Genomic DNA, 24,429 nt, shown 5'->3' on the forward strand with positions numbered 1-24,429 from the left:
CGACCGAATCTTCTACGTTGCCGTGTCCACATGTGTGCACTGTGCACGTGGCTGTGCGAGTGTGTGTGGTTGTGTATTTAGGTACCTCTCAGACCCCTAGCTACACCTCATAGCCCCTAAGGACAGGGTCATATCAGGACCCACGGAGTGCCAAGGCTCGGGGGGCCTTTCGGGACTATTTTCTCTATGATCTTGATTTTACAAACGAGAAAACCACTTCCAGAGGAGGAAGTGAACAGCCTGCTCAAGGACAAAGTGAGGGTAACTCCAGGCCACGCTCCTGCCCTTTCAGATGACCCAGGAGCCCAGCACATGGCTCTGTCCCCTGGGCCTATCCGTAGAGTCTCTGGGACACCACACACACTGCTCCTACCCTCTCTCTTTCCACCTCCTCAGATGCACGACTTCCGTACGGGTCCAGCTTTTCTCTTCATTAGCATCTCGTGAAGACAGTGCTCACAGTGTGGGCCTCAGCGTCCACGGGTACACACAGGAGCACAGGCTGATGTGGCTTCTCTCCCAGGGACACAGCTGCCCCCTCAGGAGTGCACAGTCACCGGGACACGAGGACCTGCTGTAGTGCATCTCACATGTATACGTTTACACGTGATTTTTCTTTGCTCAGTTCATATTTGTCTTCCCTACAAGACTGAAGGGCCATACGAGCAGAGAAAGCGTCTGCTCTATTCCTCAGTGACCAGCACATAGTAGGTCTTCAGTAAATACTTGTTGAATGAGTAGATACCTACGTGCACAAGCAGACACAAGGGCACACACGGTACCTCACAGGCCACATGCAGCTGACACACGGTCACACATGTGTGCACATCCATACTGCTCAGAGATAAACACAGCAGAGGCGCCCCTGGCTCTCAGGTGCCGACTGAGCTCACAGCTCGCTGCCGGTCAGGGCACAAGGTGAAGCTCCTGCCGAGCTGCAGGCAGCCACAGACTGCTCAGGAAGCCTGTCCTGGGGGGGCTGCTACGTTTCCATATGCCCAGCCTAGGAGGAGCTCTAGAGATGCTCCTGGGGACCTGAGAGCCGGCTGAGGACTGACAACCACGACCCAGATGGCAGCTAGGGAACGGCAATAATAGAATCATGTCCAGCTGGGGGCCTGGCCTCATTTGGCTAGCACCAGGCCACATGGAGGTGCAGAGCTCTCCAGAGGGCCCCAAGCTCCTGATGGCAGACTTGAATACAACTGTTCTTGGAGTGGAGTCCACGGTAGCTTTGAACACTCAGGGCTCAGAGGTCAGCCCAGGGAGAAGAGACAGGGCAAAGCATCGTGGGCTGCTTCTCCCTTCCTCACCATCACAGACACCTTGCTGCTCGGAAGGTGAGCTGAAGGCAGCATCAGCCAGGGGCTCAAGCCCTTGCATGCCCAGAGCACCAGCACAAGTCAGGGCTCCTGGCACCCCAGCCATCCCAACACCAGTTTCAGCCAGAACACAGGTTTACCAGTTTTCAGCTGGAGAGGGAGGTGTTCACGTGTGCGCAGAGGGCCCATTTCAGGCCTGGGGCACGAATCTGTGCATGCTGGGGCGCCCATGGCAGCTGTGCCTGCCCCAGGAGCTGACACAGTGAGCCCCATTCTGCCTAGGACCATGAGCCCCTCCCCAGGTAACAGAGCTCCCTCCCTCCCAAATGCAGAGCATGAAACGAAGCCACTTTCTGCTGGACCCTGCAAAAATGAGGTAAGGCATGGAGCGTACCTCCAGGGGGGAGCTCTCTGCTGCCTGAAGCATGGAGAGCAAAAGAAGAGGACCCCCAATTCCATTTCAGTGAATTCACCAGGCACACACCTGCACACATGCGTGCACACGCACTCTGAGTGCCCACTCAGCGCCAGGCCCGTGCAAGCGGCTGACAATGGGAGGCACCTGACACGCTGCCCCCACACCCAAGGACCTTACACCTTTGCCCCCTTTAAGCCCACTCTCCACACAGGTAGCAAAGTAACTTTTTTAAACTAAATCATAGTATGTGTCCCCCTTTAGAGCCTTCCAGTGGCTTCCCAATGAGATCTAAACTCTGTTTCCTGGTGGGGAGGCCTGAATGGCCCAGCACCTGCTCGCCTCTCATGGTGTCCCCCTGCCCGCCACACCACACCAAGGCCACAGCACACTGATCTTCTTTCCTCTCCTTGTCCCAGCTCACTTCCCCCTGGGCCTCCACACCTGCTGCTCCTCCCCTGGCATGCCCCACCCCTGGATGCCTGCGCCCGAGCAGCCAAGCTTGCAGCCACTTGGCTGTCTTTCCTTTCTTTCATTTTGTCTGTCTGCTGTCTTGGTCAGCTCAGGCTGCCGTAACGAAATACCACACACTGAGGGGCTTACACAACAGACATTTGTTTCTTTCAGCTCTGGAGGTTGAAAGTCCAAGATGGAGCTGCTGCCAGGGCGGGGTCAGCTCCTGGTGAGTTCTGACTCCCCTCCTGGCTGACAGACGGCTGTTTCTTTGCTGTGTCCTCACACGGCTCTCCTGTGTGCAAGCGCAGAGAGAGAGATCTCCTGTGTGTCTTCCTCTTCTTACAAGGCTGCAGTTCCAGCAGATTCAGACCACATCCTATGACCACATTCAACCTTAACCACCTCCCCAAGGGCCACACTCCAAAGACAGTCACCCTGGGGGCTGAGGCCTCAGCCCGTGAGCTTTGAGGGGACTCACTTCAGTTCATAGCGTCCACTCAGCAGATGTTCTAGGTACCCAGACACAGCAGCGCAGGAGGCAGACTGAGGCCTCCTCACGAACATCCACCTCTCCCTTCTCCTCGGCAGGGGCAGGACGGCACTTCCCCACCCAGTGATGTTAGGGTGGCCACGCGACTGACACTCGCCAATGAAATGGCCGGAGTCAGCTGTTCATGCACTGTCGTCTGCACTGTCCCAGAGGTGACCCAGCCAGCCTAGTTGCCAGCATGAGAGTTACAAGGAACAGAGACTCTAGCTGGCCTGAGAGGGACACGTAGTGTGAGCAAGAAATAACCTTGCTATTTTTAAGTAACTGAGAAATGGGGGTGTTTGCTACTGCAGCATAATATGTCAGCCCATCCTGACTGGTACAGACCTAAAGGAAGTGAGGGACTGGCTATGCAGACACAGGGGAAGGGTATGCCAGGTGGAGGGGTCACCAAGTGCAAAGGCCCTGGGGCAGAAGCATGCTCAGCATGGTCAAGGGAAGTGAAAAGGCATCTCACGGAGTGTGAGGAAGGGCAGGCCCAGGGCAAGAGACAGGCTCTGAGGCTGTGGGGGCCTGAGGGCACACGGACCTCAACTCCAGGGACAGGGAAGCCCCTGGAGCACTGGGGCAGAGACAAGACGCAGGATATATTTTTGAAGGACCTCCCTGGCTGCTGGAGAGATGGTGAAGGGCCACGGTGGCAGCCAGGAAATGTTCAGGAAACATCTGCGCGATAGGCTGTAGAGGTGTAGATCAGGCTGATGGCAGTGGAGGGTCAAACTAGGATTTGGAAGGTAACACTGACAGGGTTCTTTGATGTGGGATGAGAGAGAAAGGAGTCAAGGGTGGTGGCTGTGGTTTTGGCCTTGAGACTGGGAGGACGGAATTTTCATTTCTTGAATGCAGAAGACTGTGGAAGGGACAGACCTGCAGGCACAAAGCAGAAACTGGTTGTGACCAGCCTAGTGAGAGCAATAGGATGGACTCCACGGCCTTCAGTGCAGGAGGCCGGCTCCATTGCTGACCAGGAAGCCTGCAGAGGATGGGGTGGAGGGAGCCACCAGGACGAGACACCGCACAGCCCCAGAGGAGGCCCCAAGGTGTGGGGCTCTACAGCACGTCTGGTGTGGACTCCACAGGGGCAGGCTACGGGTGGGGATGGTTCCGCTCACTCCTCTCTGTCCCTTGGCAGTTTGTTTAAAAATCCCGTAGCTTCCCCACTCTGGAGGGTGCCGGCCGAACTCTCTCACCTCCACCACAAGGAGCAGCATGCAGAGACACTGATGAGCCCAGGGGCTGCTGGGGGGCAGACGCGGCCCCACGAAGCTGGTGAGCCCCAACAGACACATGTCCACAGCGCAGTGTCCCGGACACAGACTGAGGACGTGAGGTCTCCCCACAGAGGACAGAGAACATGAGATAGCAGTGGTGGGAACCGCGTCCAGCCGCCCAGCTCGGAAGGGGTGAGCTTGCCTATGCACCTGCCCCAGACACGCCCCAGCTCCTGGAACTCAGGGCCTCTGAGTCAGGCGTCACCCTCTCCCAGGACACACACAACAGTGAGCTTGTGGTTGGACCGAGCTGAGGACTTCCACTGTGCCTCCTCCCCTCTGTGCCAGAAACTGGGCAAAACAAGTCTTGCTTTTCTCTCTCTCTTTCTCTCTCCCTCTCCTACTTCCCTTTCTCCTTTTTTTCCCACCTTCCACTGCTTCCTTTCCACAACTACTTAACAAATACCCACCAAGTGCAGGTATTAGACACGTCATAGTAAGGATGCAAAGCTACTCAGACATGGTCCCTTCCGGAGAGACGCTCTGATTCGGGCTGGGGAGACAGACACACAGACAATGGTCGCGGTGCACAGGGTGGGCGCAGGAAGTTACCAGCATCTCTGACTTGGGGAGAGGACCATGGAGGTTTTAAGGAGGGGCCACACCTTCAGTCAGCTCATAGTGCCTGTATGGTAGAACTGGACTCACACAGAGAGGCACACGGGGTCGGCAACCGCTCCCTCACACACAGCTGGGCCCATTCCTGGTGCTGGACCAAACTCATCAAGAATTTCTCCCATTATGCAGGGTGAGAATGAGTTTGTCCAATTGTGTGGCTTGGACGGTGCCTTCTCCTGTCTGAATCACAATTTGCAGCTTTTGGAAAACAGGCAACAGTTGAAAGTGGTCTCCCAGCTGAGGGCTCCTCCCTTCGGGCCACGCAGCCAGTCGTCCTCGCAGCCCCTCCCAGCCCCTCACAGTGGCATCCTCCTGCTGCCCCTGAATTCCCAGGACCACTTACCAGGGTGCCCACACTGCCACCCAAGCCTGCTGGGTTTCCAGGTTCCCTGTGTCTGTCAGGGTACAGAGGAGAGAACTCAGTACCACCACAGACTCTGCTCTGTCTTCCCCGCCACCCACCCACGTGCTACACACAGTGGCCAAAACCATCGTGGATTCCTTTTGGAGGAAGGATTTGAAGAAAGGAAGACAGGAAAGAAGGGAGGGAGGGCGGGGGAAGAGGAGAGCAAGCTTTGCCTGGTGCGATGCTTAAAAGTAGGGTCCTGAGATGGATTACCTGGACATGAACACGCAGTTTTGGCTCTCCCTCTCACTGTGAGAGTCAGACAACTCTATCTCTTCATACCTTGCTTTCTTCATCCAAAAACGGGCTAATAAGGGGCCGGCCTGATGGCACAGCTGTTAAGTTCATACCTTCCGCTTCGGCAGCCTGGGGTTTGTGGTTGGGATCCCGGGTGCAGACCTACGCACTGCTTGTCAAGCCATGCTGTGGCAGGTGTCCCACATATAAAAAATAGAGGAAGATGAGCATAGATGTTAGCTCAGGGCCAGTCTTCCTCAGCAAAAAGAGTAGGCTTGGCAGCAGATGTTAGCTCATGGCTAATCTTCCTCAAAAAAAAAAAAAGTATTAGAAGGTAAAGTCTCTGAAAGTGAGCATTGTGTCTCTCCCACAACAATTGTACTACAGAAGCACTTGGCACACACTGGTTGAAAGAATCAATGACAGAACCACACTCACTTTGCTGGCTGCTTGCTCAGTTAGTCACCGATGTGCAATTCCTGCATACAGCAGGCACTCACCAAGTGCTACCTGATAGCATTCCTGTTCCACAGGTCACCTGCAGGTGCAGGCCTCCACTGCCTCTGGCCGGTCGTACGAGCCCGTGACTGTGCGTGCTCATCAGCCAGTTCCAATCTTACTCTGCCAGGCCGGCTTCTCGAAGCACACATCAGTTTCCTGATCAGAAACCTCAATGCCCCGCAAAAGTTCAGACTCGTAATAAGACTCTGACCCTAACCACCTCCTCTATGAATCCTTTATTCAGTCAAATTGAACTTGCTTAGGCCACCACTTCCTCTAGAAACACACCGCATGCGCGCGCACACACACACACACACACACACGCACACACACGCACACACCTGATGCCTCACTTCCACTCATGGAAATCCTGCCCATGCTTCAAGACCTCGCCCAGATGCCCCACCCTCTTCAGAACAGCCTTACTCTGTATTTCACTCTGCCAGTGTTACTGTTAATTGGCTGCTATGTGTAGGAGCAGGAACTGTCTTTCCACAGAACCAATTTCAGAGCTGAATAAATAGTCGAATTCATCAGGTTACTTTAACTCCCATGCCCATTTGGACAGTTTTCTTCTCAGTTCAGGCTGAATCAATGTGTTATTCCCTCAACGTCCTGGTCTATGGTTTCAGTGACCAGCTCACCTCTCCTCAGAGAAGCTCTCTCTGTGCTGAGGGGTCTGTGGGCCCCTTCTTTGGGATAACACATCTGCATATTAGCAGGGACTTCCAGGACTTTCACCCATGTAAGTTAGAGAGAAGGCCAGGCCAGAGGGGGAGGCATTCGGAAACAAGAGGCTTCCAATACCCTCGAATCCCCCATAGGTGGGCATCTCTCCTCCTCCGAGAGTGGGCCCTCTGAGGAGGCTGCCTTGCTGCTTTAGACATTTGCTGCAGAAGGCCGCCCAGAAGGGAGCAGCCTCTTGACTGGCCCCCAGAGATGTTTCCCCAGCTGGACCAGCCTCAGAGTCTCCAGGGCCAGGACACGGGCATGCACCCTGTGCACTAGACGGCCTTGGGAGTAAGGCTCTTCCCAGGACTTTATTTCCCCATTTTTGATTCTAGGCCTTACCCCAGCCAGGGTCTCAACTGGAGAAAGTTAGCTTGATCAGGTGGTCAATGTGTTTCTTCCCAGCACAGGGCTTCTCCACATCAGAATCACCCAGGCACTCCCTTCTGCATGCAGATTCCTGGGCCCCACCAGACATGCTCACCAACTCTTGGGATAGGGTCCAAGAGTCACGTGGTCTCTGGGTTCTGGCTGATTCATGAAGCGCCTTGAGCCAATCCAGGCAGGCTCACAGACCCAGGGCCGCTGACGCTGCTACTGTGCTGTGCAGTAAACCTGGAGCGTTGGCCTTCCTAGAGTTTTTTAGTTTCTGCACTTTGTCATCTCTGGAGATTCTTAAGGTCTCTAACACATACCTGGTGAACAACTGGTGTTCACCCTATACATGAGCTTAGATGAGAAGCAGAGTCCTATTTGGAGGAGCCAGATGGAAAATGACTTACCCCAGACCAAAGATCCTTGACTAGCTCAGCACTTGCCCTTGCCAGACGGAAATATTTTTCAGCCTTTTCCAGACACGCCCTGCTCTTCTTTGCAAATTCCACTCCCCCTGGAATTTAGAAGAGAAACCAACATTCACAGAAATCAACTCACGTAGACTAAATCCTTGTTCACGTTACATCCTGACCACAATTATGTAAAATGGGCATCATTATCCTTATTTCATAGATGAGAAAATTGAGGCTTAGATGAGTTATTTAGCATGCCCAAGGGCTCAAGAGTAAGAAATTCTGGGAACCAGATCTGAACCACCTTCTGCACCCACACTGTGCCGCCTCTCCCCGCTCCCCCGCTCCCCAACCTGGGACAGCCCCACTCACAACCTTGTGAGCCCAGCTGCACCCTCGGGGAAGGCTCCACATGCTCTCGGAGGAAGTAGCACCTCTCCTCTCTTTCCTGGCACCGTGCTTTCTCCACGCCTCTGTCACAGCCTTTTCCTCCTTAAACAAGCTTATTTGTGTGTCCACCTCTGCCACCAGACGGAGCTCTCGGACGTCAGGCCCTGTATCCTAAACACTGCTTTCTTCCCAAACGGAGAAGAGTGGCTGACCCGTGAAAAGTGCTCAGAGACAGTGGCATGAACAAGGCAGTCTTGCCCCCTTGGAGCCGGGAGTGGAGGTGTCTTCATCAGCTTTCGCTCTCTCCTCTTTCAGCCCCTTTTCTGGTTTCACTTATGCTGTGCCAGGGGTACACAGAGCCCCAGGTCTCTGAGTCCGATCTCTGTTCAAATCCTGCTCTCGTAAGAGCCAGGGCATGAGGCCGCTTTATGGGTGGTTCAGCTCAGGCTGTCTCTGTTGGTGCACATTCGTTCACATTTCTCTTTTTAAAAACAATAGTAAGTAGTTTATGATGACTTTAATGGAGATTAAATCACTAGAACCAAGTTTTTCCTCATTGTGGAGCTGAGCTATTCTCCACATCTACTGTACAAAGTCACATGGGCCACGGGGGCATGGTATTAGAGGTCCAGCAACTGAATTGAGTTGGTTCCAGAATTACAAAGCGTGTGTCCAAACAACCACCAGAGCCCCAAACCCAGGCATGGAAGGAAAGGGTAAGTTTAAGGTTATGCAACATCTCCTCCAGTGACTGGTGATGGCAGGAAGGGAGGTTGACAAGTTCATAAGACAGTCTGTGAGGCACCTGACATTTCCGGGAGCTGTCGACGTCAGGAGAGCACACAGGCTTCATTAATCCCAGCAAAGGGCAGCTCGAAGGCCTGGCAGCCTCCTCTCACTTCTCAGCTTCCCCTGTGTGACTTGACACTGGCCAGTTTCATTACCATTAACAGCTCTGCAAATTGCACCATCAGCAAAATGCCCAGAAAGTTCATAAACAGCTTCACAAGCAAATTCTGGTAGAGGACTCACCTCTCTGTCTCCTAACAAAGGGTGCAACTTCCTGGTGTTTCTACCAGCTTCTGGGGGTAAGAGACAAGTTTATCCTGGTGCCCAGGTAAGGGCTCAGGTGTGGGACCATCTCTCTGGGCTAGCTGGGAGTTCATTAAATTTGGAGCCAGAAGAACTGAGTTCTATCCCAGGTTCTGATGGCTACTAGCTATTTGACCTTGCAAAACTCACTTAACCACTCTGGGTCTCAGTCTCCCCAACTGTATAATGGGAACAATAATAGTATCTGCTTCACAGGGTTGTTATAAGGGTCAAACGAGATAATCTGTATAAAGTAACCGGTAAAGGGATGACACAAAATAATGCCTCAATAAGAGAATAGCTATCATTATTGCTATCTGTCACACATGCGTTATTATAACACTCAGCCCATGTCATGGGTGTTGTGAGGTTCCAATTAGTGCTCTGAAAACACTGCACATACAGATGCAAGGAACCATCACCCCTGTGAGTATTCTCAAGCCAGTCTTTCCCATCCACTGAGTCTAAAGGACCCTCCTTCTCAAAAACTCCCGTCCATCTCTGTTTTCTCTGCCTTCTGCTCCCATCTTTGCTGTGGCTCCTCCCCTTGGTTCTTTTCCTGAATCCTGGAGCTGCCAATGCCCGCTGGATGCCCTGGCACTTTCAAGGCAATGTTCTCCCAGCCACAGGAAGGGGACACCAAGGGGTTCAACATTCTGAGAAAATGATCCATAAGCCAGCTGTGTTCTGATCGCTGCTGCAGCTGGGTGGGATCAAAATGTGACCATGTGGTCCACTTAGGGGAGCCCAGGCCACCTGGAGGCCAGAGGAACAAGCAGGACCACATCATTGGCTCACACATCCCCCAAACCAAGGCAAAGGGGCAGAAAGAAATTTGGCTGAGTGTCAAAACAAGTAACTGAATGAAACCGCCCAGGCCCTCTGAAAAGTCACTGCCTCCCCCCACCCCCCATCCAGCCTGCAGTCTGGAGATGGGTCCTGTGGTCAGATGCGCCTTTGGTGGGTCCGGAGTCTGTGTGGGATTGATTTTTAGAGCCTGACTGTCTGCTGATAGATGGTGTGATGAAATGAGAGATATAAATTGTCACCCTCTGCAATCCAAGAGGCTGTCGCTGCTGCGGTTACTCTCTGGCAGGAGGAAAGGGACGAGGAGGGCAGTGCCTGGTGCCATGCGATGGGGCCCAGCCCTGTGGGGTTCAGAACTGTCTGGCTAGCATTCCTCACAGACAAATGGCTGCCTGCTGCTGGGTTGGGGAGTATGACGGTCGGAGCAACGGCTCTAGGGTGGCCTGAGCTTACCTCCGGCACTTCCTTGCTGCGTGGCCTTGGGCAAGTTACTTAACCACTCTGAGCATCAATTTCTTCCCCAGAAAAATGAATACAATAGTAATACCTACTTCATAAGATTGTTGGGTTAAGAAATAAATGCATGGCTACCCATGCATACAAAATATTCCAACTAGCAAGCCAACCCCAATAAGGCAATTTATTATTGCACAAAATAACTGTCATAGGGAGGAAAATTCCCAGATTTTTTAATTGAGTGACTTAACAACGTCATCAAGAACCTAGGCTCTTTCTATCTTTTCTCTCTGCCACCCTCGTTGTCTTGGGTCTGTGCCAATGCTAGGTCCCCCATGGTCACAGCTGCCATTGCTCTGGCATCACAGCCAAGCATGACACATCCGGAGGAAGAAGAGAAAGGCCCCCCACCTTATGTCTCTTTTCAAGGAACCTTTCTCAGGAACCTCTCTCCTCATCTCCCCTTTTATCTCATTGGCCAAGATCGTGTACCCTGCCCTTACTAGCCCTTGTGTAAGCCAATGACTTACTAGGGAAATGTGCCCACGATTGACCTGCTCCGTGGGTAAGGTCACCTTCCCTGGACACATGACTGCATATCCCAAAACTATGAAGAGAGGAAGCAAGGGTGACAGGCTTGGGGAGGGAAGTGCCGTGGGCTGCAGCAGGCGAAGCAGCGGCCGCGCCAGCTCCTATTGCGCGCTCCAGGTCAGCCCTCTGCGTCTGGACTGCAGCGCCACACCTGGAGGCTGGGCCCGGGGGACGGGCTTCCAGCTACAGACACTTCCTCACAAAAGCACGTTTCCTTACAACCAAGGAAAACGTTAAGAATACTATTCAAGATTTATGTTATTTATTTCTAAAGCTAAGTTGAGGCAGTTAATTAAATTTTAAAAAGCTACCATTAAAGAAAGCTACACTAATATCAAATTTAAAGTTTGAAGAATTACTTAACAGAACATAAACATGTAAGGATATTTAGATACAAATCATATCAATTTTAAAACTTAGTCCTTTGTGGTAAAGTAACCAAATTTCTGTTTACAAGAACACACAGAGCCCTCCCTTCGAGTTGGTCCTGCATCTCTCCTGGCTTGCACTTCCTTGTCTTGTCGCTGCGCAGAGCCTGGCTCCACTCCTTGCTCAGCTAGACCCTCATGAGCTCTCCTGGGCTGGTTTTCTCTTACCTCAATTAAAGAGATAGTGCTGCCATTTCCTCTGTCGTCTTCCTTCGCTTTGGACTTGCTTGGCCACAAACCCCAAAATGACAACTGTCCTCACAGGCTAGGGCTGCCTTCTCTAAGCTCCATTCTGTCAGCCTCCTCAAATCTTTTCGAGAAGAGGTAAGTATATATAATTGAAAAATGTGTATTCTGATGTTTCCTTCCTCAACTCCATCCAATTCTCTGAGAAGTTATGGTGTGTTTCTTCACTTTTTAAGTTTTTTCCTGCAGATAGACAGGCGGGAGGAAGAAGATCATGGCTATAATTGCAAGGCGTGCGCCATCCTTTCCCCTGTGGTGCCGGGTCGACAGTGGGCAATGATGACAGGGCGGCAAGGGGGCAGGAGAGCCAGGACTCAGCTGTGAACACTTCTGTCAGATCTGCTGCAGGTGTGGCCCAGTGCCTCCCGACCCAGGCACAGACCCCAGAGATGGGGCATCAAGTGAGCCTGCTTACTTGATGTGCGGGAAACCCATCTTAAGAGCACAGTGCCTCCCCTCACACCTACACTGCAGGGGACCCAGGAACCTGTGAGTCGGGGGCCATAAAACAGGACTTCCTGACAGGACTCCCTCTCCTGACAGCTGTGCGTCTCCCTCACCCACGCACCCCTACCACGCCCCAGCCATGGTCTGAGCAGCCACTTAGGGAATCAAGCTCGTTAAACCAGGAGGTTGGATTTCATGAAGCTGCTTAATTTAGCTTTTAATTGCATGCAGGTTCAAATTATATCAGTGGGTTTTCATAATGGATGTTCCCCTTCTCTTTGAGAGATGAGAAAATAGCCAAGTCCCCAGGGCAGCATGGAGAAAGGGTGGCGGGGTGGGGCTGGGGGCAAAGTAACTTGTATTCAGCCAGAGATTGGAAATGTCGCCAAATCAGGGATTTAGGGGTCATTTTGTCCAGGCCTTCAGCACCTTCAACTTGTACTGTTCTTAATCTATTTTAGACATAGCAACCATCCTTCTCTACTTAGGGCCATTAGGGACTCCCCTCCCCAATAAAATGCACCAATGAGAATCAATTCCTGAGACTTTGGAATTTCTTATGGAATATAACCTAAATCTGTCTTCCTGTGAAAGATTATTATTCTTGCATTTCAGCAGGAGGGAGTTGGCCCAACTGCTATTTGATACTGAAGACTTGAAAGCGTGGGCTGAACTCCGATGTGAAAGCCCCAGCAATAAATAACAGAAGGAAGCAGTTCCAACAGCCATCACAGCTGTAAGGGGCCTTTGTCTTATCTGAAGAGTATCTTTCTAAAGCTCTGTCTCCCACCCCATTGCTTCCCTCAGTTTCTAGGTGGGAGGGGAATAAGGACATCATTGTTGGGAAGGGACACGCAGGCACAGAAATAACCTAATGCATTTTGCTGGTGAGGATATTAAACAAAATCTTATTTGAGCACAAAGCCCTCCTCTTCGACCAGTTGAAGGGTGAAAGATGGCAGCCATGCAGGTGCAGGTGTGTGCCCACTTAAGGGGGTAAGAAATAAGAAAACAATTCAATACTAAACAATTGAGTGGAGACTCAGCAGTTAGCTTTGAGTAAAGTTGATGTTGGCATGGGAGCTTAGACAAGGAAGACTTCTTGGAAAAGGTGAGCTCCAAAGAATTTCCTCAGAGAGAGGAAGGAGAGAGGCAGGGGGTCAGCCCCATTCTCTTGGGCACTAGGAAGGGGATACGTTGGAGCAGGTGCTCTCATATTTCCCTGAAGTACTAGTAGACATTCTCAAGGAGGCAGCTGACAACAGAACAGCAAGACAGGCACCCCTCTTGTCCAACCATCAGTCTTCAGGTCATGGGTCACAAAGGTTACATGGAGGGAGAAGTGATCCAACAAATGGGAAGGCAGCCCGAGGAGGATGGCTTCAGCAGGGGAGGTGGAAAGGCAGGCTAAGCACATTCTTAGCGGCTCATAATGGCTCAGGATCCGAGTCTTGGGCCCCAGCTGTGTGTGGGGTACCGCGTCCTGAGAGCAGGAGGGCTCAGGGCCTCAGGAGCATTTACTTCACTCCAGGCTTCTCAGTGTGAGATGCCTCCTCTTTTCTCCTCTCCCAGTTCCTTGCCTTCTCTCCCAGTATTCAGCTCTCTCCTCCCAGGCTGAATTCTGAGCCCACAGCTTGGAGTGGTGCCAGAGAAGCATGTGAGCTGCATACTGCTTGTCCTCAGTCTCCTTCCATGGTGGTTTCTTCTCCTCCCTCCCTCCCCTCCTCTTCTTCTTCAATATTCTCCTTCTTCTTTTCCTCCTCTTGGCCCTTCCTCCTCACCACTCTCTCTCCCTCCTTTTTGCAAAGATTGCAAACCCCTTTTTGCTCGCCATCCCTTCTGCTTGCAATTCTACCAATATGCCACCAGATTGTATCCACTCTTGATTAAAGTCTCCTCGAATCCCAGCCCTTCTCAAGTTTTCACATCTCGTTTTCCTCCCTGTCCTATGAACCCCCGCACTGTTGTCTTTTTGGATAGTGAAGTATTAGAAGGTCCAGTGTTTGTGCCCAACCTTCTTTCCTTAAGGACAGGGTCATTGTCCGTGGGTCTCCCTCCCCGTCCTGGGCATCTGGCGCATATGAAGTATGACCCGAGGACCAAATCCTGCTGGATTGGAACTATCCCTCATGGGTTTCAGGAGCTCTCTCTGCTGGACAGCTCCCTGCCCCTTTGGCCGATTTTGTCCTTGGGCGGGATCCCTGAGAAGAGCAGTAGCTGCACCTCTCAACTCTGGGAGGAGAGAGATCCAAACAGAACACTAAAATGAAAGTGCCCCGGGGTCTCTGGAACCACAGTGGGTAAACTTGACGTACTTTTCCGCTAGCCTCTCAGCTTTATCTCTGAGCTGGTTCTTCTCTAACCATCTGTAGTCTCTCCCAACCAAAGAAGATCAAAAATCAAATATGGTAAAAAGAAGATCTCTTTTCCCTAAAGGCTTCCAGGAACCAGAATGTGGGAACTGGTCAAATCTTTATATACCATTTAGTCCAGAATCCACGATTTATAGATGAGGAGGCTGAGGCTCAAAGTGGGTAAGAGACTCACTCAAGATCCCACGGCAGCTGGCTAGAGTCGGTCCTGATGCCAGCACACACCAGCCTCTGCCTCCAGGATGCCCCTCTTGCTGTACCCTCCTATGGAGGCAGAGATGCATTCCACCTGGTTCCCTGCCTCAGTTTCGCCCTGTCCTCCACGCCCTTCTCTCCCAGCTCATGGTCACTTAATAAGCACAAGATATCTTCATCCTCACTAAGTATATTACTGAGAGCACGGCTCCTACTGGCCCCTTCTCAGTAAGTTTGGGCTCTAATGAGGGCAGATGCTCAGCCACAGGAATAACTCACTATGTGATTCCGGCCCTTGGCAGCTGTCCTGCAGGGCAGTTTCCCTCAGGATCCACTTAATCACGGCACAGATTGTATATATTGTATTGTATACTGTATAATGGTACTGGAGTTCTACCACCTCCTTCTCCAGTGAACTGAGATGGAGACGGATGGTTATAATTCTCTGAGCACTGAGGCACTGGGAGGCCTCCGGCTCCTGGGGAATAAGGTCTGTTTGGCAAGGAAGCCCTCTGCAATCATGGGAATGCGTTAAGCCGCCTCCACAGGCAGCTGAGGGGCTGCAGACTATGCTTATCTCAGCCAGAAGTCACCAGCAGAGTGAAGGCAGCTATGGCCTCGCCTCCTCACAAAGCCTGAGGTCACCATTTAGATAGGCACTCTTTGTGCCACGCTCCAGCTCCTGTTCTGTTCCCCAGGAGCCTCTGCACAGAACCCCTCTTAGGCAATGGAGGGGGCAGGGATTCCACTCCAGCAGGAGGAACGGCTCACTGAGGAGTCCACACAACAGTCAGAACTGGTCCCAAAGCTGAATCCACAAAGGAAGAGGGAGCCACCAAATCCCCAGCCCAGCCATGCACTGCTCTCTCCTCTCTGCCTCCTTATGCTCACAGCTCTGGGCTACAATCCCACCAAGAGCTACTCACTAGGTGGAACAACATATAAGCCAAGGTTCAAACAGGACAAGAGGGTGTGGCCCTTAGTCCATATGGTGGATGAGAGAGGAGAGAAGGGAGCAATAGCAGTGGCCTAAACTCCTAGATAATCTGGCAAGTAGGCATCTTCTTAACGCGAAGGGTCCAACAGGCTGTGGAGGTGGGGGCAGGAGAGAAGGGGCAAATCTTTCACCCCGCCCTAGGCAAATCTTCTGAGGTTATGCAAGATTCAAAGAGGGATTCTACTGAGATCTCAGGCTAGCATGGTCAGCAAAGGACCGGCGCGAGGAGGGGTGGGGAACACAGCAGGAAGTGCCCTGAACCTAGAGATAGCGAACTGGGTTCAAACCTCAGCTCCTTCGCTTATTAACAGTGTGATTTAGGACAAAGTGTTTGCTATCTCTGAGGCTCAGTTGTCACATCTGTACAACAGGGGCAAACCACATGAGGTTTGTTTTAAGCGTTAAAATGAAATAGCCTACTTCAAACTGCTTGGCCCAGTGCCTGCCTCCACATAGGCACTCAGCAAACGTTTGTCCTCTCCTGCCTTTCAACCAAGGAGGCTCTTGCCCTGTGGTTATTTCCCAGCTGGCAGCCGCATGCTCCAGCTTCTGCAGCTCACTGCAAACCAGCCCCCAAGGAGCACTTTCCGGCTGACTTGCCTGACCCAAGCTGACAGCCGAGTTCTTGGCACTCCAGCATCCTCATGCCCAGAGGTCCCTTCCCTGGGGCTGAGGAGGGGGTCTCCCCAGGGCCCAAGGAGTATCTTCTCCCTGATTCTCTAAGATTTTGCATGGGCAGGCACGGGAGGGACCGAGAGGCCAGAGAACATGGGGCCTAGACAATCTGGTCCCCTCTCTCCTCATCCCCACACCAAGCCACAGTTAGAGCAGAGATGTGAGTGGGCCTCTCCCAGGACTCCAGGTTTCTCCATCAGCACCTGCCCGCAGACGCCCCACACCTGCACAAACTCTGGACCCAGATACGGCAGACTGCTCGTCCCAGACTCTTCCGTCTCTGTATCTTTGCCCAGGCTGTGGTGCCTTGCCACTCCAGCTGGGGTGTCCTTCCTGGCTTTCCTCCCCACTGAGATTGTCAATTCACACTTTCCTCTCTCTTCTCTGATTCCCAAATCAGCAAGGCAAGCACCTTTTGAACATGCTAATATTACAATCCACAATGCCAATATGACACTCATTGACTTTATTTCTTTACTCATCCAAAAATATTTTCTGAATCCTTATTGTGTGCTAGATATGATTTTAGCTGTCACCTGTCTCTGCAGTGCCCCCCGGCAGCTGGCATGCTCGTTCATCTCCACACCCTCACCACTTAGCATGGGGCCCATCCCAGAGGAGGTGTTTGGTAAGTGGACAGAGTGCATTTTTCTCCAGTCAGCTCCTGGTCCCAGTCTGGGCCATTTGTATGTTAGGCAGCAGTTTCTTTTTATCTTCGGGGGCCTCCAGGCCTCCTGCCTTCATACCTGACTTGTGAAAAATACCCTCTGGAAGCTTTACCAAGTGAACTCAGGGCATTAGAGGCTGGAACATCCTCATGAATGATGTTTTCATCAGAGCAGGCTTCCCAAGAAGGCACTGGGGCATTTTTCCCTCCATCTGGGAGGTGATTGGACCTTGGCAATGGTGTAAATACTTCCTTACTGCCTAAGGGTCAGACCCAACATTGATTGTACTGCTCAGTTTAGGAGTCTTTGCCCCAAAAAAGCAAATGCCACCATATGTTCATGTGACAGAATGTGTAGTCCTATGTAGGAAAACCTCTAAGGGGGGAGTCCACCCACCCCATCTGACCTGGAGTGAGCCATCCCATTTCTCCGTCCACAGGTGCCTCACTCATCACACGAGAGACCAGCCTGCTGCTCCAAGGTCCTTCCTCTCAATCACTCTAGACCTCTCCACATTTATTATCTCTGCCTTATGCTGTAAAAAATGGTTTGCTGGACTATCCTTTTTGCTTTGTCTCTCATTTTTTTAAAGAAGTCAATGGATATTATAAGTGTCCACTAGAGTTGCCGATTGGTAGGAGATGACTACACCAAGTCGCTGTAATTCAAGCCAAACTTAAAGACTTTGGCATTTCAGTTAGCCTTGCAACTTTAACATGGGTCTAAGCACAAATTTTATTAGACTTTTTTTGAAATATTGGCAAGGGATTCCAGAATCCCCATTGTTGCAAAAGGCCTCAAGAGGTCTGGGACTCCCCTGGGTGAAGGCCCATGAGTGAAGCTTCATTTCTCAACTCTGTGTGTTCGGCCGCGGCATGGAGGCACAGGGAGGCAGGGAAGAGACAGAGCGGGTACAGGGCTCCGAGGTGTGGAGTTTGACTTCCTAGTTACAGTCCCCCAGATAAGGACTTGTCACAGGGAAAGTGAAAGAGCCTTGCCTTGGCTTGTGAAACTGTCATTTCGGTTTTGCTTTCGGCCCTTGAGGGAGACCCACACTGAGACTCACAGCCCTGGGGCCCAAGGTCAGTGAAGCAGAGGGACTGCCTTCTGCTTGTCTCTCCCAGCCTCTGCTTCTCAGGCAATTCTCCAAGCAGAGCGAGCTCAGAGCCACAGAGCATCAGAGCTGGGAGAATGTCAAAGGAACACGGGAGCTTCCCACTAGTTTTAGAGATGGGGACCCTGAGGTCTAGAAAAGTGAAGTGACTTGCCCAAGGTCACATACACCAGCTGGACATGAAACCAAAGCCAGAGTTCAGATATTCAGACCACGTGGCAGAGCCCTTAGCCAGCACCAACCACTGCCAACGGCAGCCCAGGCTCAACACTGGTCCTCACTTCCCAGCCTCCAAAGCTGCTGACCTGGAAGAGGCCACCAGATGGCAAGTGGCAGACAAGTACACTCAGACCCAGCACCCTTGGTCACTAGACTCATCTCCGCTCCCCTAACTCTCCTCCATGAGCACTTTGACTCAGTCTCCAAGCCAAATGTGAGAAATGATAGTCCCTTCATTCCCTCATTCAGCAGATGCACTGGGTACCAACTCCATGAACAGCATGCTAAGTCCAGAGACACAAAGCCAAGGGACCCAGGCCTAATGGGAGACAGACACATGCCCGGCCCCTTGCAGCACCAGGCGAGTGCAGGCATTCCACAGAGATCCACACATGGGTTTGGTAGCCGGGGTAGAGGGAGTGGGAAAGGACTGGGAGGCCCCCTGGAGGGGAGTACCTGAGCCAAGCTTCAAGGACAGCTATGAATTGACCAGAAGAAGAGGGCGAGAGGGCACTCCAAGCAGAAGGAACGCATGGAGGTGGGAAGCAGCCTGGTGTGGGGAGATTCCTCCTGGCAGCAGATGGTTCTCAGGAGGCTGTGAGTGGCAGGAGATCGTGTCCGGGCTGCAAGGCCTCGCAAGCCCCCTTTCAGAGCAGGAACGTTTGTCGTTAAGCCATGGGGTGCTCTTGCAGGATTTTAAGCAGGAAGATGACCAAGTTCAGATCTGCATCTTAGCTAAATTACTTTGGCAATAGAAGGAGGATGAATTGTTGATTGATTAGGCATGCAGGGCCAAGACACTGGGATGCACTGAGGGAGGGAATGCCAGAGGAAAATATGGAAAGTTCTGGCTTCCAGCCCAGAGTCCTGGGCTTTGGCCCCATGAAATGATGAAATCGGGTGCCTGCAGGTACCTGCATGCCACATGAGGGGAAAGTGAGCTCTGATGCACTCCACTGCCCAGACAAAGCCCTGCAGAGGCCCGCTGGGCAGCTGTCCGCAGCGCCCACTGTGCCGCCCTGTCCCACAGGCAGCTCCTCCGCCCCATCGACGTTTGTGTGCTTGGAAGGGCGAAGGGACCCCACTCTACTCCCAGATAGGGTGGGCCCGTGCTCACCCTCCCACAGAGCAGGCCACCTTGGCTCACAGACGGGATGCCCTCAGGATGCCTCACGGTTAGACAAGGATGCCTGGGGAAGCCTTCGCCGGTCAGGCAAAGCTCAGGCTTTCCCACACTCTTAACAGCTCTACTCCCCCCACAAACTAACTCTGTTTACAGAAGTAGAAGATTCTAGAGCTGAAGATCTACACGGTCTATTCGTTGACAAGACAGAAATCCCCAACAAACAGCTGCGGAGGGAGGAATGCAGGTACAGATGGTGAAGAGCACATCTCCACGCGCGTGAGGAGATTTACCGGTCCGTCTATACATGCCTCGTGGGGAGCGGTCATGAGAAAGGCCCCGGGCCCTGGTGATGACATTGGTTATCTCTCAGGGATGGCATTCATGGCTTTTAGTTTCTTCTGTGTGCCTTTTGGCAATTTATTTTATAATCATTTGTAAAAAAAAATGATTTGTGTAGAATGACGCTATACTCTTCCTAAATAGTGCTTATTACAGGTTTATTTTAATTCCTTGGACCCAGGAATTAACTCCTTTTCCCAGGTCTGTGCGGGAGGCTTCCTGCTATAATGAAAGCCTCCTGTCCCAGCCCCTGAGGACCAGGCCCCGCCAGACAGAAGGCAGGGTCTCCTCCCACTCAGCTGCATCTGTAGCCCACCTACAACGGCCACAAGTCCCCGCTTCCTTCTCTCCCACAGCCAGCATCATGGCCTTCCAAGCCTGCTAATGACATCCTCAGAGTGTCGGCCCATATGGCACGTTCAGGTCCTCCCTGTAGCCTGCCAAGCTAGCCCGAGCTCAGCCAGAGAGGATGTGCGTCCTCAGCCGCGCCGCACGGACCTGCTCTGTCTGCTCTGTGGGACAGAGAGGCAGGCTGTGAGGAGCAGTGCGCTCCCCAGCCCGCAGCCCTGCTCAGCCACAGTGCTTCTCTGCCGGTGGGCTACCCACATTCTGTGCGCCAATTTCCATGAGAAAAGCCTCCTAGTCCTTGAGAACCAGGGGTGGTAGGGTCCTTCCTGACCTTCTAGTTCATCTCAAAATGGCACTCCATTGGGGACCTCCTAACATACCAGGCTGGCTACCTGCTCAGCATCACGGGGGAAAGAAAGGGCAGAGGCTGAAGAAAGGATTTGGGAAGTAAGGAAGTAAGAAGGAGGAGACTGTAAAGGATGACAGGGAAGGGGGGCTGGAAGTTGCCGCCTGTGTCCTGGAACATTTCTAATACTGGTTTGCCTGCGTGATGCCTGAAATTTCCCCATTAACATCACTCCTTTGGATCTGGACATTGAAAGCTCTGCTTAAAATGAAAATCAGTTTCCCAGAAGGAAAAACACACCAATAATAATAATATCAAATATTCGTGTAATGCTTTATGCCATATCTCATTTCATTCTCAAAACAGCCGCCTGAGGCAGGCAGATGACTCCAGCCCTGTCACAGGCAGAGAAACCGAGGCTCCAGGAAGCTCGGTCTGGCAGCATGGTGCAGTGCTTGCCTTGTCCTGGGAGTCAGGTGGCCCCGGGCTCGAACGCTGACTCTATAAAATCTCAGAATGAGCACAAGCACTGTATCAATTAAATCCTCACGTGTTTAGGCCACGAGGTCAGGTCTCTGTTAAGAGCCAGATGCAATCGGTAACTGAGAGAGAATTTGCTCTCAGCTGTGGGTGCTGCACGTCATCAAACCTGAATGTGGATGAGCTCAGTGAGGGCGTTGGGCAGCCCGCGGAGGTGAAGCTCCTCCCTGGAACCTGCATCCTTTACGAGCAGGGGTAGAGCACTGGGTCAAGGCTGCTGCTGTTCCACGGGAAGTTAGACCACACCGCTTCTGAAGTACAGCACTGGGGAAATGGGAGAAATAAAACAGAACGTGTGTGATTTGACTCATTCTTGTCACTTTCAACAAAATCCTGCAAGAGAGAGATGGACTTCAAGTAGAGCTAGCTGGTGTACAAACAGGGGAAGAAATGCTGCGTTTCTCTATCCCACACCACACATATGATGAGTGAAAGTTTTTGCAAGCTAAAAACAGCTGAATGGTTCTGGACCCCAGGCTGAAACAGTTACAAATGGGGGCTGTGAAATGGGAACTCTGGTGGAAGATAAAACTACAACCCAAAGCCTTTATTAAACTGTTTTATTAAGAGTTCTCTGCAGATAATGAGAGTCCATGCCCCACAAAGATCAGATTAAGGGCGTTATCGTGGTCATCAGTAATTTACGAGCTGAGGGGACAGACCGAGCTACAGACGCCAGCAAGTAAAAGACACAAACTTTCTGACTTAAAACAATGTCTAGACATGAAGAAATGTGCCTGGGGTTATTGCACATTAAGATGCTCAGAAGCAAACAGGCTAGAAGTCAATTTAGGGACGAGGGAACTGTGTTTTAAAAGAAACCTCAAGCCCAGTCTGAAACCTGAGACTCAAACTGAGTCTGCAAAAGCCTAAAACACTCTCCCTTCCCTGGTCTCACCCTCCAAACTGTGGGTGTTGAAACTACTCATCCCTAGGAAGGACCAGCACTCCAGTGCCCCACTCCAAGGAGGCAGGATGTTAATCCACAGGGAGGACCCTCCCAAGGCAAAACCAGAGACCATAGAGGACACAGCCCAAGGAGCTGCTCCCAGAGAGCTGGAGGGGGTGGCCACATGGGCCGGCCAAGGAACCAAGCCCACTGGCGGGGCAGCAGTTCTTTCCATTCCTGCCTAGCAGGGTGTGACCATTGCTGTGGACCAGTCATCTCGGTGTTTCTCTTTCCCCCATGCCTGAATGGAAGGTGGATGCTTTAATTGTGGTTATTTTATCTTTCTCCACAATGACACATTGGGAGGTTGGAAGTGTAGGGGAGGAAGACATTTCCTCTACCCGCTCTGGGTCCTTCTAGCCAGAGAACAAATTAAATTCAGATGAGACAGAAACAAAGCTTTATAACATATATATGTGGGGGACTGGAATTGGCCACCCCAAGATATGTCTCTTTGGCATGACGATTATTTGGGACTGGTTACTTTTAAAAGCTGCAGACAGGAAAGAAACTCTGAAAAGTAGAATTTACTTACCCTCTGTTAAGAGGCATTTACGTTGTAAAGGAAATCTCCATCTGCAAAGCTGTCTCCCTCTCTGTACCAGGAAGGAGGGGGGATGACTTTATCTCTAGAAACTCTTAATCAATGTGGAAGGCAAGGACTTAAATCTGCATAATAACCTGACTCTTGTTTACTGTGCTTGTGTGGTAATCTCCCATAACTGACTCCCCCCACCCCCAACATCCTCCTTTGTCTTTAGCTGAAGATGATATCTAAGGTGGGGGCTTCAGCCATTTTGGTGAGTTGCTCAGGTTGCCTGAGCTTCTCCCATATAAACATGTTATAAAGCTTTGTTTAATTTTCTCCTGTTGTTCTGTCTCATGAATTTAATTTGTTCTCCGGCCAGAAGAACCCAGAGTGGGTAGAGGAAATGACTTCCTCCCCTACAGTTTGGCGGCTTGGATGGGATAAAATTTCACTGGCTGGACACTGTTTGCTCCTGGACTGCTGCAGTCAAGAGATCCCAGACCCCTGACGAGAGCCAGCAAGAGGTAAGAGTTCTTATCATGTCAGTCTCCCACATCTCTGCCTGCAGGGTCCAATGGAAGCAAGCGTGGTGAGTTTTTCTTTGCTCTTCTAAATTTAGATTAGCAGGAGAAAATTTTGGTGAGGCTAGCTTGTTGGATTCAATGACTCTAGGATTTGGTTGAGTACTCATTGATTATAGCTCCTTTTCCTCCTGGAGATAGTACTTTTCCTTGTCTCTGTCTTTTTGTTGTTTGTCGTAAGACATAGGCATCTCTATAAGCCTGTTGTCTGGGCCTTTTGTCTTGTTCTATGTCTTGAGAGCTTGGCTTTGCAATCTTTCTGGTCTCCGCCATCTGGAGGATGCATGTACCGGCACACATCTTGGCAGCCAGTTGTGTAGACTGGGGTTCTGGGACACACTCTCTTTGTTGGGCTGTGTTAGTTCTCAGGGGAGATTGTCATAAGGGGTCACAATTGCTTTCATAAAGGGCCTTTGTCGTCTCAACCTTTGTTGCTTGCTGTGCAATGAAGGTCTTAACTTTCTTAGACTATTTTTGGGAGTGAACTTTCTGGATCTCTTTTGGAGACGTCTCTTGTGTCCATGGTTAAGCTTATTGGTTGAGTCACTGTTAAGATCCTACTCATCAATGTGGCCAGATGATGCATCATTTAAATTCGGAAAACTTCTAAATTGGGGGAAAAAATTGTGAGAGCTCTCATCAAAATTTTTATTGGTACCTATGAAAAGGCCAAATTAAAAAGGAAATACATGCAATGAAATAATGACTAGCTTTAAGACCCTGACTCAGGTTACAATTGAATTGATGAAATATAAAGGTCTAAGTGTTGATGAGATTATAAAGTTTGGAATGCTTGAGCTGATTTTCTTTATAAAGAGGTTATATCAACTTTGCCTGAGTATGTTTTAAAATGTCTGGCTGGGAATACTTCCCTACTCAATAGTATAAGACCAAGACCTATTAAGCAAGTCCTGCCCATGGGTCCTGTCCCCATGCTGCAGCTCTTCGCTGACCATGGGCCCTGTCCCCATGCTATTCTCTGAATAGAGGAGCACTACTTCCAGACCTTGAGAGTCCAAAAAACCTTTCTTTTGCCTCCTCGGCTCGCCAAGCCTGCTTGCTTCACCAGCTTGTGAGGTGAAGTTCTAGTCTTCCTTGTGCCCTTCTCTTTTTCAAGGATGGATCTAAATTCACTTCTCCAGTGGGAACCTTCTCGGACAGCTGTATGAATCCACGTTCGCTGCCCATGGCTACTCTATGGGGCAAACCTTGGACTTCAGCCTGAAGAGAATCAGTACCTTAAGCTTGAGGGTGATGGAGAATGAATTAATCCATTCCTTCCTAATTCTATCTCTAATATATAAATTTTACGTGGGCACAGATTGACCACTTAAGTCATTAGGATGGTCACCAATCTCCAAGACTCCCGTGGCAGGTTTCTTTTCCTCAGGCTGGATTGGTATTCCTCCCTATGGCTCCTGACCACACTCTGAACCGCAGGAACATCCCAATCGGGACTCTGGTTCAAGGAAAGTACCAAACTCTAACCTTTGGTTGAGTATGTCAACCCCTTCTTGGGAGAGTGGCTCCAGGATACAATTGGGTAGAATGTCGCCCAGACTGGCAGAAAATTCTTCATTGTTTTTCTCTATTCTTTTATCTGTGGGACAATTCACCGGGCACCTATTACTGTCAGGCATGATAGGGCAGGTATACAAGGGATGCAATTCTGGGCGATGCC

Source organism: Equus asinus, chromosome 20, assembly GCF_041296235.1.
Source record: "Equus asinus isolate D_3611 breed Donkey chromosome 20, EquAss-T2T_v2, whole genome shotgun sequence".
In the NCBI taxonomy this organism is placed as follows: domain Eukaryota; kingdom Metazoa; phylum Chordata; class Mammalia; order Perissodactyla; family Equidae; genus Equus; species Equus asinus.